Source organism: Anabrus simplex, chromosome X (genome assembly GCF_040414725.1).
Source record: "Anabrus simplex isolate iqAnaSimp1 chromosome X, ASM4041472v1, whole genome shotgun sequence".
Classification (NCBI taxonomy): Eukaryota; Metazoa; Arthropoda; class Insecta; order Orthoptera; family Tettigoniidae; genus Anabrus; species Anabrus simplex.
The window spans coordinates 140,471,715-140,489,631 of record NC_090279.1 but is presented as its reverse complement, the minus strand read 5'-3'; the positions used below and the strand labels follow the sequence as shown (position 1 = coordinate 140,489,631).

General features: G+C 41.2%; 1 non-coding gene across 1 annotated transcript; it reads left to right on the top strand.

The window, feature by feature from the left end:
- Positions 1 to 17,840: 17,840 nt before the first annotated feature.
- TRNAS-CGA (transfer RNA serine (anticodon CGA)) lies at positions 17,841 to 17,917 on the top strand. Its single transcript has one exon. It is a non-coding gene; the product is annotated as a tRNA-Ser (tRNA).

Below are 17,917 nucleotides of genomic sequence, written 5' to 3'. Positions count from 1 at the left end.
GAGGATGTACTTTAAATCTTATGTGTGTTTTCTTTTAATCCTCTACGTTTCCTGTTTTCTAAGTCACTAGGACATGCTGTAGGATTAAACAACACCTGTAATATGTTTTGACAATTCATATTTATTTTAGAATATATACATTTTTATCCTTTGTTTATTTTACGGTCTTTGTCACTCAGTTTTCGTTTTATTGCACCAACAACGACAAGTGCTGCTATATTCTTCTGAGCAGCTAAAGCACTAGGTAATAAAACACACACACACACACACACACGGCATAACTTTACGAAGCAGATTGTAACAGCTACACGACATACTCTATGCAGGCAGCATGTAACTACGTGTCAGGCAAACGTGTTCTAGGGCCGCAGAGGAGATGAAGCACGAAGAAAAGAAGATCAATCACTCTATTGATGAGTCCACGCCCAACATGCTTCCTCATCTTTCTCCCAGCACGTTTCTTCACCCTTTCCTTATTTAGTCTCTCCACAGCCATGATAAGTGTTTATAAGCGAAGACAACTCGTTAGTTTTAGGTCCGTGATACAGTTTAATTAGTTGACATGTACGGCACTGTCTCACAGAAGGTCTTCTAGCTAAACTCACGTGTTCATGATGTAAACTACACGTTTGAAGCTCTGACAAAACAGGATCTTGAGTCCACTCACGAGGCACCTTTTCCCAAATCTTCTTTACAGCATTCGCGGCTACATTAACTAAAAATGCCTTTGGTAATGCATTTAACTCTTCTTCAGTAAAAGTGTTTAGTTTCTTCTTGCATGCATAAAACTTTACGATCGCCTTTTCAACTGCGTTACACTTAGTATCTGTTAGAAATGACATGATGTCTTTACTCTAGAAATGTTTCTTTTACACTAAGGTTATTTCGACACTGCAGTTTACATATGTTGTTCACTTCCCGGCATGCACTGCGACACAACCAATCAAAGAGCATGCATACATGTTGTAAAGACTGTTTAGTTGTTTCTCTACTATGCTCTTTCGGAAGAGTTTTAAATGATGGGCACCCCAATTCATGCATGTCGATAACTTCACATTATGATGGTAGAAAATCACGCAACCATTCTTTCTTTTCACAACCCTTTAAAAGAACAAGATCTGCTCTTGACAAATGTGCATTCATCACTAAAGGTAGAAAACGATAAGGTATTCCTTTTTCTTCCCACTTCAAACCTAAATTGTTTTCAATCCACTGAGTCTGCTTTTTATCTTCATCTGTTTGCAAACAGTAAGGGAACGGTGGACTAAATACTAAACTAACAAGTTTTGGTGCCCACAACACACTACAATCTAACACAGCCACCTCTTTAAACACAAATTTGTTTCCGTTTACTTTAAAGCCTTGCACATCAACTATTAATGTTTTCGTCATGTTTGCACTCCACTCTCTATCACTGTTTCTCGAAGACTAAAGCTTTTAGTCAACGAACGGGTTTAAACATGTACAATAACGTCATCACTGCAGCACGTGCTTACTCTAGCTTTCCCGATGCGTGATTAAACTTGTTCGAATTTACCGCCACCACATAGAGTGCAGCAGCGAGGTAAGCGATGTAAGATGGCGGTAGCTAAAGATGTCAGCACGGTTCTCTGTTGATTAAAGATGGCTGCTTGTCAAAAAGATTTTTTCAAGTTATCCGCCACCACATAGAGTGCAGCACTGAGGTTTGCGATGCAAGATGGCGGGTGACAGCTTGTCAAATAGATTTTTTGTTTCAAAGGTAAGTAGCTAAAGAGGGCAGCACTAAGGTTAGCAATGCAAGATGGTGGATGACAGCTGTGACGTAAAATATTACCCGCAAGATAGCACCACGATGCTCTTTTCATTAAAGATGGCAGCTTGTTAAATAGAAGTTTTCAAATTAACCGCCTCAAAGGTAAGTAGCTAAAGAGGGCAGCACTGTTCTCTCTGGATTAAAGATGGCAGCTTGTTAAATATAATGTTTCAAATTAACCGCCTCAAAGGTAAGTAGCTAAAGAGGGCAGCACTGTTCTCTCTGGATTAAAGATGGCTGCTTGTCGAAAAGAATTTTTCAAATTAACCGCCTCAAAGGTAAGTAGCTAAAGAGGGCAGCACTGTTCTCTCTGGATTAAAGATGGCTGCTTGTCGAAAAGAATTTTTTCAAATTATCCGCCACCACAAAGAGGGCAGCACGGTGCTCTCTTGATTAAAGATGGTGGATGACAGCTGAAGAGCGAGTAGAATTTGTTTCCAAATAAGAGCACGTGGAATTTGCCGCCACCACATAGAGTGCAGCACTGTTCTCTCTAGATTAAAGATGGCGGATGACAGAAAAGCGCATAGGTTTGTAAAGCACGTAGAATTTGCCGCCACCACATAGAGTGCAGCACTGTTCTCTCTGGATTAAAGATGGCGGATGACAGCTGTCAGAAAAGCACATGGGTTTGTAAAGCACGTGGAATTTGCCGTCACCATATAGAGTGCAGCACTGTTCTCTCTGGATTAAAGATGGCGGATGACAGCTGTCAGAAAAGCACATAGGTTTGTAAAGCACATGGAATTTTCCGCCACCACATAGAGTGCAGCACTGTTCTCTCTGGATTAAAGATGGCGGATGACAGCTGACGAAATTGCCCGCATGATAGCAGCACAGTGCTCTATTGATTAAAGATGGCGGATGACAGCTGTCAAAAAAGCACGTGGCTTTGTTTCCCAACAAGAGCACATAGAATTTTTCAAATTGCCGCCACCACATTTCAAAGGTATCTAGCTAAAGAGTACAGCACTGTGCTCTGTTGATTAAAGATGGTGGATGACGGCTGTCAAAAAAGCGCGTGAGTTTGTTTCCAAACAAGAGCACATGGAATTTTTCAATTTGCCGCCACCACATAGAGGGCAGCACGGTGCACTCTTGATTAAAGATGGCTGCTGTCACGTGGAATTGTCTGCCACCACAGGTATCTAGCTAAAGAGGGCAGCACTGAGGTTTGCGATGCAAGATGGCTGCTGTCAAAAAGCATATTTTCAAATTATCCACCACCACATTTCAAAGGTAAGTAGCTAAAGAGGGCAGCACTGTGCTCTATAGATTAAGGATGGCGGATGACAGCTGTCAAAAAACACGTGGCTTTGTTTACCTCGCGCTAGTTAGGTTAAGTTGGTACCACTAAGGTTTAGACCCGTCAAGATGGCAGCACTGCCGATGACAGGTGACGAATTTTGCAGCTACTGCGATATAGAGGGCAGCACAGTGCTTTGTAGTTTAAAGATGGCGGATGACAGCTGTCAAAAAAGCACGTGGCTGTCAAAAAGCACGTGGCTTTGTTTACCTCGCGCTAGTGAGGTTAAGTTGGCACTACTGAGGTTTAGGCCCGTCAAGATGGCAGTACTGAGGTTAGCGATGCGTTGTTGTCTGTCAAAAAGCACGTGGCTTTGTTTACCAATTCAAATTTCCCGCGGGAGGCGGAGGAGGCCTCTGGGAGGGCCACCCGTGAGGCGGAGGCGGAGGGGGCCACTGGGAGGGCCACCCGTGAGGCGGAGGCGGAGGGGGCCACTGGGAGGGCCACCCGTGAGGCGGAGGTGGAGGGGGCCACTGGGAGGGCCACCCGTGAGGCGGAGGCGGAGGGGGCCACTGGGAGCTAGGCGGCGGAGGCGGCGGCCGAACCATCCAATTATACTACTGACATGAAAGTAGCGAGAATTATTGCTTTTACATATAGGTGGGAACAATTGCAGGAGAGTACTCGGAACAAGCAGATAAAGGCTAAGTTAGGAATGAACTCGATGGATGAAGCTGTACGCGTAAACCATCTTCGGTGGTGGGGACATGTGTGACGAATGGAGGAGGATAGGTTACCTAGGAGAATAATAGTCTATATTATGGAGGGTAAGAGGAGTAGAGGGAGACCAAGATGACAATGGATTGACTCAGTTTCTAACGATTTAAAACTAAGATGTATAGAACTAAATGAGACCACGGTACCAGTTGCAAATAGAGGATTGTCGCGACGTGCCGTTTTGGTAAACTCACAGAAGCTTGCAGATTGAACGCTGAAAGGCATAGCGGACTATAATGATAATGCATGTATACGGTATATGTATAAAAACCGTAAGATTTTATTTCCGTTAGGCCTAGTGTACGAAGAATTGGATCGTAAAGTTCAGTCAGTTGACCCCTCCTTCCATGGCTGTCCACGGTACGTTATGACCTATGGACTTGCATTCGCGTTCTTTTTTTTTTTTCACCCGGAGGGACTCCTCTCTCATACATCCTCTTTGAGCCAGACATAGCGTAACATTGCACCCAGTGCTGCCAGTCAAGTGTTTGACAGCGGCATAGATCCTACCCTTCCGAGGGCCCGGCTCGGACTGAATACTTTCGCCTTCCACTCGTGTGGGCGCGCTGTTGTACATCACGTCACTCACCGTAAGCCCACGTGACGAATACGGCAGATCCTATTGGTAGAAACATCCCCCGATTGCCATTGGTCGATTTGAGTTTGACAGCTTGGACCACGTGGGACGACCACGTTTTTGACGTTTGTGACATTTTGCTTCCCTTTGATTTGTATGCGTATATCTGTTATCTTCGTTTGCGTGTTTGAAGAAAAAGTACAAGATATTCGAGGTAAGCATCCTTACTGTTCTTGTTTTACTAATTTCCTGAGGCCAGTTAGTTTGTTTCTTGGATCCCTACACACGGGAGCTGCGTCAAGTGTCAACACGAGGTTGTTGGTTCGTCTTCGTTTGAACGTCGAGGTTTCTGGACTGTTCCGGATCTTGGCGTGTACGTGTTTCGGTCGTGCATCGGTGGTGTTTTGTGTGAACGTCGGTGTGTGTGACGAGTTTTAGGCAATGGATGCTGAAAGTGGGGGTGGAGGGACATTACGTCCACCTAAACTTCTGGTGAAGCGGAAGGAAAAATCAATTAATTCCAACCCTACAAAACCTGATTTAACATCTCCTACTAACCTCAGTAGCACTCAGCTAACTAACAGTATGGATTTGGCTACTAATACCCCGAGTGACATTGGAAGCACTCAACAACCTAAAAGTATGGATTTGGATACTAATACTCAGGAAGAGGTTCAGGAAACCTATTCTCGCGAACATTTTGGCCCTTTTTTGGTTATGGTAGAATCCATAGATCAAAAAAATGTGGCGGGAATTCACCCTATGGCTCTAGGGAAATTATTTTATGATAAAAAAATTCCAGGTGTTAAGAAAATCGTTAGAAAAGGGCGCAATAGAATACAAGTTGTTTTTACTCAAGCAGCAAAAGCCAATGAGTTTCTCAATAATCCTCTCTTACAGGAGAAAAAGCTAAAAGCCTATATTCCTACATCCAATGTCTATAGAGTTGGTTTGATAAAGGGAGTTGATAAGGATATAACAGTACCAGAGATACTTGCGCACATTGAGTCCATCTTCCCAGTGGCCAAAGCGCAAAGGCTTAACCGAAAAGTTGTCACAGAAAATGGAATAGAATACCTACCAACTGGCTCTGTGAAAATTACATTTCGGGCACAAAAGTTGCCAAGCCAGGTCAGTCTCTTTAGTGTGGTTCTGGAGGTACAACCATTTATTTTCAACCCCTTAATCTGTAAAAATTGCCAGCGTTATGGCCATTTAGCAGCTTATTGTCGTGCGAAATCACCTCGATGTGGACGCTGTGCTATGTCACATCTTACCAAGGATTGCCAACAGGAGTGTTTAATATGCCTCCATTGTCAAGGGAATCATCAAGTGGGATCGAAAGACTGTTCGATGCATGAATACCAGGTACATATCAAAAAAATAATGTGTACAGATAACATCACTTTCAAAGAGGCATCTGAGCAAATACAACCTGCAACATATGCCCCAACCTTACACCCTCAACACTTCCCCCCACTTCAGGTACCAGCATCCCAATCAGCAATTGATACACCCAGGAAAAGAAAATTTACCTCCATAGTGGCTAGGGAGCCTCGACCTGTTCCGAGGCCCGGCTATAATAAAGCTGGTTATCATCGTATTCTTTTTGGGCAACAGCAGCCATATAGCCATTCGAGTACTTTTCCACCAGCGACCCAGAATGAAACTGCGTTTGTTACTCACGAGGCCTCAGCCTCACCTCTGCCAGTCCCACTGCCTCAAGCAGGTACCGCATCTACGTCTATGACACAACATAAGCAGTTGCAAACAGAAATTATTAACACTATTTTGCAGCTCCTACAACTCCTAGGGCCAAATGATCAGACCTTCCCCGTGGTAAATAAGCTGCGGGACACTGTCACTAATTTTTTCAAGTTAAATGCTCAGAATACTACAATGGAATAGCAGAAGTATCCTGCCAAAACAAAACGAACTACGACTCCTTATACAGGAATATGTGCCGCATATTATTTTATTACAAGAGACTTGGTTTCAACCATACTCCAACTTTAAGCTGAAGGGCTATAACATTGAAAGGATAGATGGATATGGATGTGATGGAATAGCTACTTTCATAGCAACCAACTTGTCTTACAGAGTGATTTCATTTCCGACTTCTATCCCCAATCTATATGTCCTTGCGATCCAGCTGCTTAATCTACTAGTTGTTAATATTTACTGTCCCCCGGACATATATCTTACACGCGCTCAATGGACCACCATGCTTCATCAATTTACACCCTATCCACAGCTTATAATTGCTGGTGACTTCAATGCGCATCATACTTACTGGGGTTGTGTAGACAACTCATCAAAAGGCAACAATCTATATCATACGTTAGTTGAACAACAACTCATAATCCTGAATGATGGCTCACCTACCAGGTTATCTGCCCCGGGATCTGCCCCAAGTGCAGTTGATTTATCTTTGTGTTCAATCCCTCTCGCTCATAACATATCATGGACAACCATTAAGGATACGCACCTCAGTGATCATTTCCCTATCCTTATCTCAATTGGTGTCAGCAACTCGCATCCGATTAGAGCATGCCAAACATATCATTCTTACCATCGATCACTCACCAACTTCGATCCAGATAATTTTCGAAATTATATTTGGGCTCGCATGACTGAAACCAGAGAGGATGTCCTCACTTATGACTGCTTATTAACTCTGATCAAGCAATATTTGGATCTTCATCACCCTTTGGTGATGACTATTCCAAAGTTTGTAACAGCCTCCACAAAAATTCATTGGTGGGATCAACAATGCCATAATTTAGTCCAAATGAGAAGGCAGCTCTTCAAATCCTATAGACATGAATCTACTCCCCAAAATTATTTTGTCCTAAAGAAACATCTTGCTGTAATGAGACGAATCTTTAACAACAAGAGAAGAGAAGCCTGGAAAGCTTTCATTTCCAACCTTACGATGAAGACCAATGCCAAAATCATCTGGAAGGCCTTACGTTCTCTGACCCATAGAAATCATTCACCAGGAGCTAACATAATTGAACCACATACACTTCAAGAGTTCTATCAGCAACTCACGCCCGACACAGCATTACCTATATCTCCTCTCATATTACAACCGTCGAGTAGCCACTTCAATACTTTATTGCATCCCATATCCCTTCGAGAGTTGGATTTCAGTATTAACAACAAATCAACCTCTCCGGGACCTGACTATATAACCTACTCTATGATACATGCTTTGCCTGTACCAGCCAAGCAGACTTTGATTGATCATTTTAACTTTATTCTAGTTACTACATTGATTCCCACTGAATGGAATAATTTTTTTCTAGTCCCGATACCAAAAACAAACAGATATCCACCGACCCCAGCTGACTACAGGGGAATTGTTTTAGGTTCTGTTTTGCGAAAAATTTTCTTAAAGATTTTACTCTATCGACTGTTATGGTGTCTCAACTTCCACAACCTACTTCCTCGTAGTCAATACGCCTTCATTCCAGGAAGAAGCACTCAAGATGCACATAATGTGCTCATAACAGATATCCTACTAGCAAGAGCTCGAAAACATACCGTCATGGCAACTTTTCTCGATATACAGGGAGCGTATGATAATGTCATACTTGATCTTCTCCTACGTAAGCTTCAAGATTTACTGCTCCCCTACAATTTCCTCATCATTTTGAGTAAGTTGTTGATGGATCGACGATTATTTATCAAAACTCCCTGCTCCCCAATGCCACTCCGGTCCTCCTCTAAAGGCTTGCCTCAAGGAGATATTATGAGTGGGATCCTTTTTGCATTATACTTACATGATCTAGAACGCTTAGTTCTCCGGACATCACGTATTATCTCATATGCTGACGATATTTTGATTTATACTAGTCACGCACATCTGGACACATGTAGGAGAATATTAACAAATACTCTACGGGAAGTTCATATATGGCTAACGGATCATGGATTGCAGCTCTCTCCTTCCAAATGTGCCACGATGGTTTTTACACATCACCGGAAATATGACACCTCCCCTATTACTTTAGATAATATCAACATTCCGCTCACCACCTCACATCGCTATTTGGGACTAATTTTGGATAATAAATTATCATGGAAATACCAATTTCAAACCTTAACCCAACAGGCACAACATTGTTTACATATTCTGCAAGCTGTAGTTAGAAGGCAATGGGGAGCGGACCCCGTTATTGCCCTTGCATTTTACAAAGCTACCATCCGCTCAAGATTAGAATTTGGTGCTCATCTTTTTGACATAGCTAAGAAAACTCAACTTCAAAAACTAGAGCGTATTCAATTTCGAGCCCTAAGGTTGTGTCTAGGAGCCCTCAAAACCACACCCACTAATGCTCTGTTGGTAGAAGCAGGAGAACAACCACTACACATACGCAGATTATTTTTAGCTAAAAAATATATCCTTAAGAAGATGGCCCTGACTAACACTGGTATTCTGCCCAAACTCCAACTTTTGTATGAAATCCTACAGCGCACTAAACAGAGTAATTTCCCTCAGCCGGCTTTGATTCAAGCATTCTCACAATTGTTGCAGTATGAAGGTGATATTCTAAAGTGTATGTCCCAGCCACATTTTGCTTTTAGTTTACATATATATTTTTATACTCCCTCGATCATATTTCCTTCAGCAAATTACAGTCATACACCAAACAAATATTATCCACTTCCACCGGCATCTATAAAGCGATTGCGGGTTGCTAACCCGTCCCCCAGTCTGGAAATTTACACGGATGGTTCAAAAACTGCGACGGGAGTCGGAGCAGCAATATATATGCCCCAAACGAAAACCCATCAAAAGATGTCACTACCTCATACAATATCCATTTTCACTGCAGAACTATTTGCTATAAGACAGGCTATTTTATTTTTCAAACAATCACGACACAATAAAGGTCATATTTTTACCGACTCACTGAGCTCACTACAGGCCATATCGTCCTTAAAACCCTCTACCAACTGGTACGTGTACAATGTTAAAAAACTCCTTTATGACTTACAAACAGCAGGACGACACATCACGTTAGTATGGATACCCGGACACTCGGGAATAACTGGCAATACCATTGTCGATCAACTGGCTAAGGATGCGGCACATGCGACAGATAATATCAGAAACATTGCCCTGCCATATTTGGATTTACTAACCTCACTACGGATTGATAGCACCAATACCTGGAATGAGCTTTGGCAGGAAACATCCAAATATAAGGGTCAATTTTATTATCAACTTCAACCGCAGGCAGGGAAAAAACCCTGGTACTATACCGGACACTATACTAGAAGACATATTATAAATATCATACGATTACGTTTCAATCACGCCCTCACACCTCAATATAAACACAGGTTTCATCTTCCACCACATGCTAGATGTTACTGTGGTAATATAGCGAGCGACGCTAATCATATTCTTTTCAACTGCACAAGTTTTCATACATCTCGGCAGAAATTTCTGTACAATTTAACACAATTAAACATTCCATTTCCTACAAGTTTATCCTGTTTATTATATAAGCCTTCTCCGCAAATAGTTAATGTCATCAATCGCTTTCTTGATCAAAACAAGATCCACGTGTAGTCAGTAGTACCAACATGATTCGGAGGTAAACTTCGTGCGGATTAAATCAGTATTACGTTTTCGGCGCATTTCTCCGGCTCGATATATAATTACGTTTTCGTATTATATTGCAGCCACGGTACCGTGTGAATAAATTAATTAATTTCATGCTTTTTACGCATCCCAATCTTTTCCCCGGTAGTTTGCTAAATTTGTGTCTTTGAGTGTGTGATCTTATTTCATCATTTTCCTGTTGCTAGACCTAACATTTGCAGAGAGTGGTTGGACGTTGTGGGGATCGAACGGTTGCGGCAGCTTCCTCCAAAGCAGCTGAGGAACCGCACTGTGTGTTCAAGGCACTTTCGTCACTCCAGCTATTCAGGACCCCTATCAAGGATGCTGTATAAAGATGCTGCCTACATGTCCACAGCAACCGACTGGGAGGCCTAAGTCCACTGTAACATGATTTGGAAGGAGCAATAGAACACTAGAAGTTCAACGTACTCTGTTATAACTTGTTCGTGATAATAAAATTCAAATAGTTCAATTGTGCAGTTAATATTTACCTGTCTGATATTATTGTTAACGCCCTGAGGGGAACGAATTGAAATTTATATTCATATTGAAGTTTTATGTAGTACTCCCCGCCTGGCTACTCATTCTTGCCACCCGCCACCCGCCTGACAAACATTTCTGGGGAGAACACTGGTGCTAATGTTATTAATGTTAATTTTACATTCAAATTAAACAATTTCAGTTTATGAATGCTAATGATTGTTTATCAATGTATTTAATTTTGTATTACAAAAAACCCAACAAGTATGCTGTGCAATGTGGTCATGTATCTATGAAATTGCGCTTCGGCAGTGGTGGGTTCGAACCCCGCTGTCAGCTATCTTGAAGATGGTTTCCCTTCTTTGCAATAGACAAGGCCATACCTTAATTAAGGCCACAGTTACATCCTTCTGAGGCCCATTCCATCGTTGCCATGAATCGGTGATATATGAGCCTCATAGGCAAAAAAATGAGATCATTATGAAGCCCAGAACGTCATTATAATTGTTCATAAAGGTGGAAAACAAGTACGTTCAGTTCATGTTCAGTGTTGTGATTCAAAATATGCCATACATCTGCATGTTTCAGACTCCCATTTGTCTTAATTGCATTAATGGCTTTTATAAATTCCTGCCCTACATTTGTTATATAATCAAACACTTTATTTAAACTTCATGGGACATGTATTATTATCATTAATATTAGTATTACTATTAATATTACTATAGGGAGATTAAGTACAGCATGAAGCATATCTGCTAAATGGGAAGTGAAAAACTGTAATGTGGAGTTATTCTCAAGAGCAATGATCCTTTCAAACATGTGGTTTACAGTACTCATAGTCTATTCCTTTATATGAGATCATCATTTGTGTATAATTGTATGATAATAATCAAATACTGAAGTGGAAGTGTCGTGTGATATTGTGTGAATGATTTGTGTAAAGTAGTTACGGTATAGTTTTGGTTAAGCATCCATTTCTACCAAAGGAGTTTCACTGAAAATCTCGTATTTTGGAGAAAATTTCTCATCAGAACACAGGAAATATATATATATATATATATTGCTAGGGGCTTAATGTCGCACCGACACAGATAGGTCTTATGGCGACGATGGGATAGGAAAGGCCTAGGAGTTGGAAGGAAGCGGCCGTGGCCTTAATTAAGGTACAGCCCCAGCATTTGGCTGGTGTGAAAATGGGAAACCACGGAAAACCATCTTCAGGGCTGCCGATAGTGGGATTCGAACCTACTATCTCTCGGATGCAAGCTCACAGCCGCGCGCCTCTACGCGCACGGCCAACTCGACCGGTAAATATATTATGCTCTCTCCTCTCTTACTGCAGTTTGTATGCACATCCTCCTATACAAAAGTATGTACTGGTATGTATGCAATGTCAAGGTAACTAAATTAATATTTGTGAATTTTGTGATGTCGGTAACCCATTCATTTGATATGATGGTAACAGTTGTACAAACTTTCCTTATCATAGTACAGGGCGAGTTGGCCGTGCGGTTAGGAGCGCACTGCTGTGAGCTCGCATCCGAAAGATAGTGGGTTCGAACCCCACTGTTGGCAGCCCTGAAAATGGTTTTCTGTGGTTTCCCATTTTCACACCAGGCAAATGCTGGGGCTGCTCCCTTCCCATTCCTAGGCCTTTCCTGTCCCATCATCGCCATAAGACCTATCTGTGTCGGTGCAATGTAAAGCAACTAGCCTTATCATAGTTGTCCCCCTGTGGGTTGGGGCAGTAGAATAACAGCCATGGCATCCTCTGCCTGCTGTAAGAGACGACTAAAAGGGGTCCCATGTGGGCTCTGCACTTGGGAGCTTGGGTAGGTGACCACGGAGCCCTTAATTGAATCTTGGCATTGCTTCCGCTTACTTGTGCCAGGCTCCCCACTTTCATCTATCCTATCTGATCTACCTCAATCACCACCTGTTCTTTTCTGCCCCCAACTGTATTATGTATGGAGGCCTAGGGAGTCTTATTTTCCCTCTATGGCCCTGGTCTTCCTTAGCTGATACCATCATTTTTCCTAGTGTCGGCCCCCTTCCATTTCTTCTCTCCGATTACTAATATATATAGGGGATGGTTGCCTAGTTCTACTTTCTCTTCAAACAATGACCTAGGTGTTAGGCCCTATTAATCGACAATTATCATCATTTTAAGCAAGGAGATTTGTGGTGAGGGCAAGATGTTTGGTGGCCATGACATATACTAGGAACTGTCCCATCATTTGCCTTACTGCGGGCGAAAGGAAAACCATTCTCAGGACAGCCAGTGGTGGGGGAACAGCCCGTTTCTGTGTCCGAAATGCAGAGGTGTAGAAACACGGTGGAACCATAGCCACCCCTCCTCTGCTTGGTTGGCCGGTTGGAGTGCATGCTGTCAGACCACAGATCAGCCTACTCTGCAATCACCAACATAGATTTCTGCCTTTGATATACAGTAGGTACAAATGGCACTGTCTGAAGTGAGTTTCCACTGTCTTCAACTGGCATTTCGTTTAGGTCACAGCAAAGTCCCTTGCACACTGCAATGTTGTGGAAGTAGCAGCATATTGTTCATAACTAAATTAGCAAACAATTCCTTGGACATAGCTCTTAATAGGTGGAGCTATGTTGTGACTTGGCATGGGAATGTTTTGTGCTGGATCACCTGCCATGTTATTGTATGTAGATCCTGATGCTACATATTTCTGTCAATTTATTAGAACTCCTCTCCTGCGGATGGACTGAAAGGAAGCATTATTTGTACCTCCTGCATGTTGTAAGAGGGAACAATCACAGAATCTGTAAGCGCTCTCTTGTCTTTTAAACCCTCAAATATATTCATGATTCCATCCTTTTCCATGTAGCAGAAAAATTTAGATATATCCTACTGTCACATAGAACATTTTTTATTGTAAATAGTGTAGATCAATGAATACAAGGGATGCATACAATTTTGTAGCTTGACATTGTTTATCATCTAAATGCAGATGACTGATTGAATGATATGTTGTGTTTTGGTGCAGTATGTAGGAACAGAGTATGTGCTATCATGTCTTGGTTTCTTCAAACACTACTCTGCCAGAGATTTGCCATCCTCTAGTAGATGAAAAAGAAGTACAAATCTCAATATTTCTCAGTGTGTGACCCTAGGTGCCTATTTTGACAGACTGAAAGATGTATCATATAGTAAGTTCCTTGGGAAAATACAAATGGTGTTGCTGAAAACTTTTGCAATGTCAGTGCTACGTTAGACTGCAATAAGAGAGATAAGTATTATGTTGTACCTTGGCAGTTCCAGACTTTCTTTCATAAATGAATGATTTTGTAATTGTGTTGTATTGTATAGTTGTCTGGCTGATGAATATTAATTGACGATTAACACTGTTGAATGTAATGTCGTGAGATTATGATATACTATGATCACTAAAACTTTTGTGCAAATTTCTATACAATTTTATACCTGTAACACTATGGATAGTAGGTAGAATATAGCTCCATAAATCAAAATATCATGTTTCATTTCAATTTACCTTTGAATACTACAAACTCCCTCCTTAGCATATGAGTTTCCTTTCATCATTTTGGTTCCTGTGTATGTTTTTTTTTCTTACATTTTATTTATATTTTATATCCTGCAGAAGTGGCATATCTTGATACTATTGACTGTTACAGTTGGCTTAAGTAGTGTTAAAGAGGACTGATGTAGGAGGGGATGATAGTGTCTATTTCTGTCATAGGTCTTAATCTGAGATAAGGATTGCCAATCCCACTCACATTCTGGTCACTTCCTTCCTCCCTTTGTGAGTTAGCTTCCTTTTTCCTCAGCAGAAACAAACAAAAGCAGCACAGGCAAGGCCAGTCACTCCCATCCTTCATGGCTTTGTGAATTAGTAAGAATAAAATATAGCTCCATAAATCAAATAATTATAATAAGCAGCACAAGCTGGTAAGCTTCTTTTCTCCAGCAAAAAAATTATTAATAATAATAATAAAGCACAGGCCTACCTCCAGGTGTATTGTTTTTCAGAATGCAGTATTTCAGAAAAAGGTAACAGAAAGAAGGAAAGAAAGAAAAGGAAATGAAAGAAAAATATAAGAGAAATAGAAAAAAGAAAAATATATTGAATATAATATTTAAGAGTGGAGGGGGGACGAGAACCTGGGGACCCTCCGCGCGCTCTACGATTTAAATCACCCGCCCGGTAATTTTAGTTCAGCCCTGTTTACACTAGAGGCGCTAGTGTGCAATTCCTGGCGATCTTTGCGCAGCCGTTGCGTACAGAAGTGAAAAATAACGTTGAAAGTCATCTCTTACTCATTCTCTTTGTTGCCAGTGCTCTTTCCAGTAATTGTCCCATACTACAGTTGTAGACATTACGGATACGTTAAACTACAACTCTTCCCACAATTGTGTATTTTGCTGTATATGAGTGTTACAGTATGATTTATTACAGTTATTGGAACTGGGTGATATAACTAGCCCATTCACATTTCAAGTGAAGAAGAGGAAGTGTCGCATACTCTGCAGTCGTCACTAGTAATACATCCTTTCTTAAATTCAGCCTGTTTTACTGACTGTTACAAATCAAATTTGTTCTTCAAGAGTTTGTGTAAGTGATTAAGCAACATTCAAATACCTGGTTTTGTATCGAAGTGGCTGGTATTTTGTTGTATAAGGCGCGTATTAGCCTATTCTACAGCTTATTACGTTAAGTGAGTTACGGATTTTCTTCATTGAGGGATAGTGATTTCTTTCATTTTACACTGTGTCCACAACCTCTAACATACTGTCGGTAATGTTCAAGTTCAATAATTCAATTTTGCTAAATGTATATATCACAGTTGAGAATATTAGAAGTTAATACTAATCTTTCTCAGTTTCAGCATTCTACATATTTTTAATATTTAATGTTATAAATTTTCTTAAACTTTATTTTAATTAAGCATGAAAAATGAATACGCTTGCTTTATAGAAAACTCCCAGCCTTTGCTTTGCAAGTGCCTGCAAGTTGTGTGTATTTAGTAGCCAGGGTGTGGTGGTGGGTAGGGGAAGGGAAGGGAAGGGTGTCTCCCCCATCGATGATTTTATCTCAGAGGTCCCCCCACCCCACTAAAATTGCCCGGGGGGTTCCTTTCATTATAAAATAAACAGGAAAATATAGAACCCATAATTTATTACTCAAATTAATGATTTTTACTGGACATATATTCATAAAAACATCAGAAATTATGCAAATGACTGCCGGACCTTGAGCAATTAAACAATGCAGCAGTGGTATCTCCGCACCTGCAGCCTATTGTTGACGTTTCACGCTGGCAAGTCGATCCTCCCTTGTCATTGCTATAAGTAGCTCGAGTTTACACCACTCCTCTACTTCTTGAAGTGGGTGTGTTTCCTATAGGTATCAATAGGACAATATTTGCTTGAGCAGGGTATACACTGACAAATTTTTTCAGTCAACACATATTCCTGGTAGAGGAAAATTCCATGAAAAAAGCAATTAAACCATGGAAACTCGCACCTCATCTGGCCTTTCTTAAGATAGTGAGTCTCTCATAAACCTCTCAGCTGATTGGAATAACGTTCTAATGTTTATCATTCCCGTTATAACAGCAAAATTCGAACAAAAAGATCTCAAATATACGTTTTTCTGGGTGGAGAGGGTAATTAAAATACAGCAGAATTTTAACCCCCCACCAGGTACTGCCCGAAAAAATTAGTAGTTAAGCCCTATGTTCCTTCTCCCCCCCACCACCACCACTTCTTCAGATTTTGCACTCTGGTAGTGGCAATATATTGTATGTCTAAATTTAGTGGAATGAGGATTTGCAGCATATCAGCCGATCACGTTGCCGACGACGGAAGCTATACTTGCTCGGCCAGCACAACTCTCCTCCCGGAGAGCAGCCTCGTGGAGCATGTCAGCCCGAAGATGCGTCGCCGGTACGAGGACCGTGCGATCAGCCCAAAGTTATTCAGAGTCACCAAGACAAACGGACAGGACGAGCCGACCAATTGATTTTGATCTAATAAAAGCGTCCCTTCCACTTCTGGTCGGGACTCTGTTTGCATGTATTAACTCTAGAATTACCACAGTTATCCAAGTAAAGTGGTATGATCTAAGGAACCATAACTGATTTAATGAGCCATTCGCGGTTTCACCTTAATTTTGCTTGCACTGAGACATGCATGGCTTAAAGAAATTGCAATATGTAGTGTGTAACTTTAATTAATATTTTGCTATGTTGCTTACCTTTGTGTGCAATTTTATAGTGATGCTGTGAATGTTGAGTTGTTCTTTACTCTGTATGCCGCGACATATGGTAGTAGGGTTCAAAATCTTGAGAGGTTTCCATTTAGGATATCTGTATCTTGTTATATCAGTGTTGTTATGGAGATTCTTCGGTATCACATCATTACCCCACAGCAGCTATATCTGGTATTTATTCATGATGATTTTGGTAACAGTTGGCTTCCTCTCTGATTTATTGGTGTGTACAGGATTTTCAGGGGTGAGTGATGGTGAGTTTGCATGGGGTCGAATCCTAGGATCTGCAGTCCTGAAAAGCGTTACTGTGGTATCCCCATTTTATGATTAATTAACGTTAATTAATTCTGCTGCATACCTAATGTTATCCCTTTCCCTTGGAGTTGTTAGTGCAACATTTAACTGCTAGCAATCTTCAGGAATAAATTCTGGCTGTTGAAACTGTAAAAGGTAGTTGCTTGAAAGTACATTCAGTAGCATATTATTAGAATAACCTGTGATGGCCAGAACAAGTAAACACGGCACTCTTCAGTATTGTCCCCTCCGGTGAAATATACAAAATCCAATTGATCATAGTTACCTGAATAGGTATGTGTTTACATAGAAATCTGTTCCCTGGCAATGCATAAGAATCAACTCAATTAGCCACAGGAATGAAGCTTGTATTAACTGTAGGAGAAATTTTAGTATTCATTGTTAGTGCAGTATGTTTACATTTACAGTAAAATATAACAATGTGACTAGCGAATACAGCTATTGTGTGAAATTAACTCTCTGAGGCACTACTCGAGGTATTCAACATAGACAATTTTTGTGCCACCTGGGGAATAATAAAAACTGCTAAACATTTAAACCACTCAATGAATATTGAATTTTCATGACCGCATTGTAATCGAAACAGACTTTCAACATATTAGGTCGTGTTACGTACATATAGTACGTGTTGAAGAGATGTTAAGTACAGAACAAAAATGGCCAGCCGGACACCAGTGGGATCTGAATCCACAACCTCCAGACCTGTAGCTCAGATCCTTTCAAACAGAACAAAGATGGCCTAGGCCACCATAGCTCAATTGGTAGAGCAACCGACGCGAAATCGGGAGGTTGTGGGTTCGGATCCCACTGGTGTCCGGCT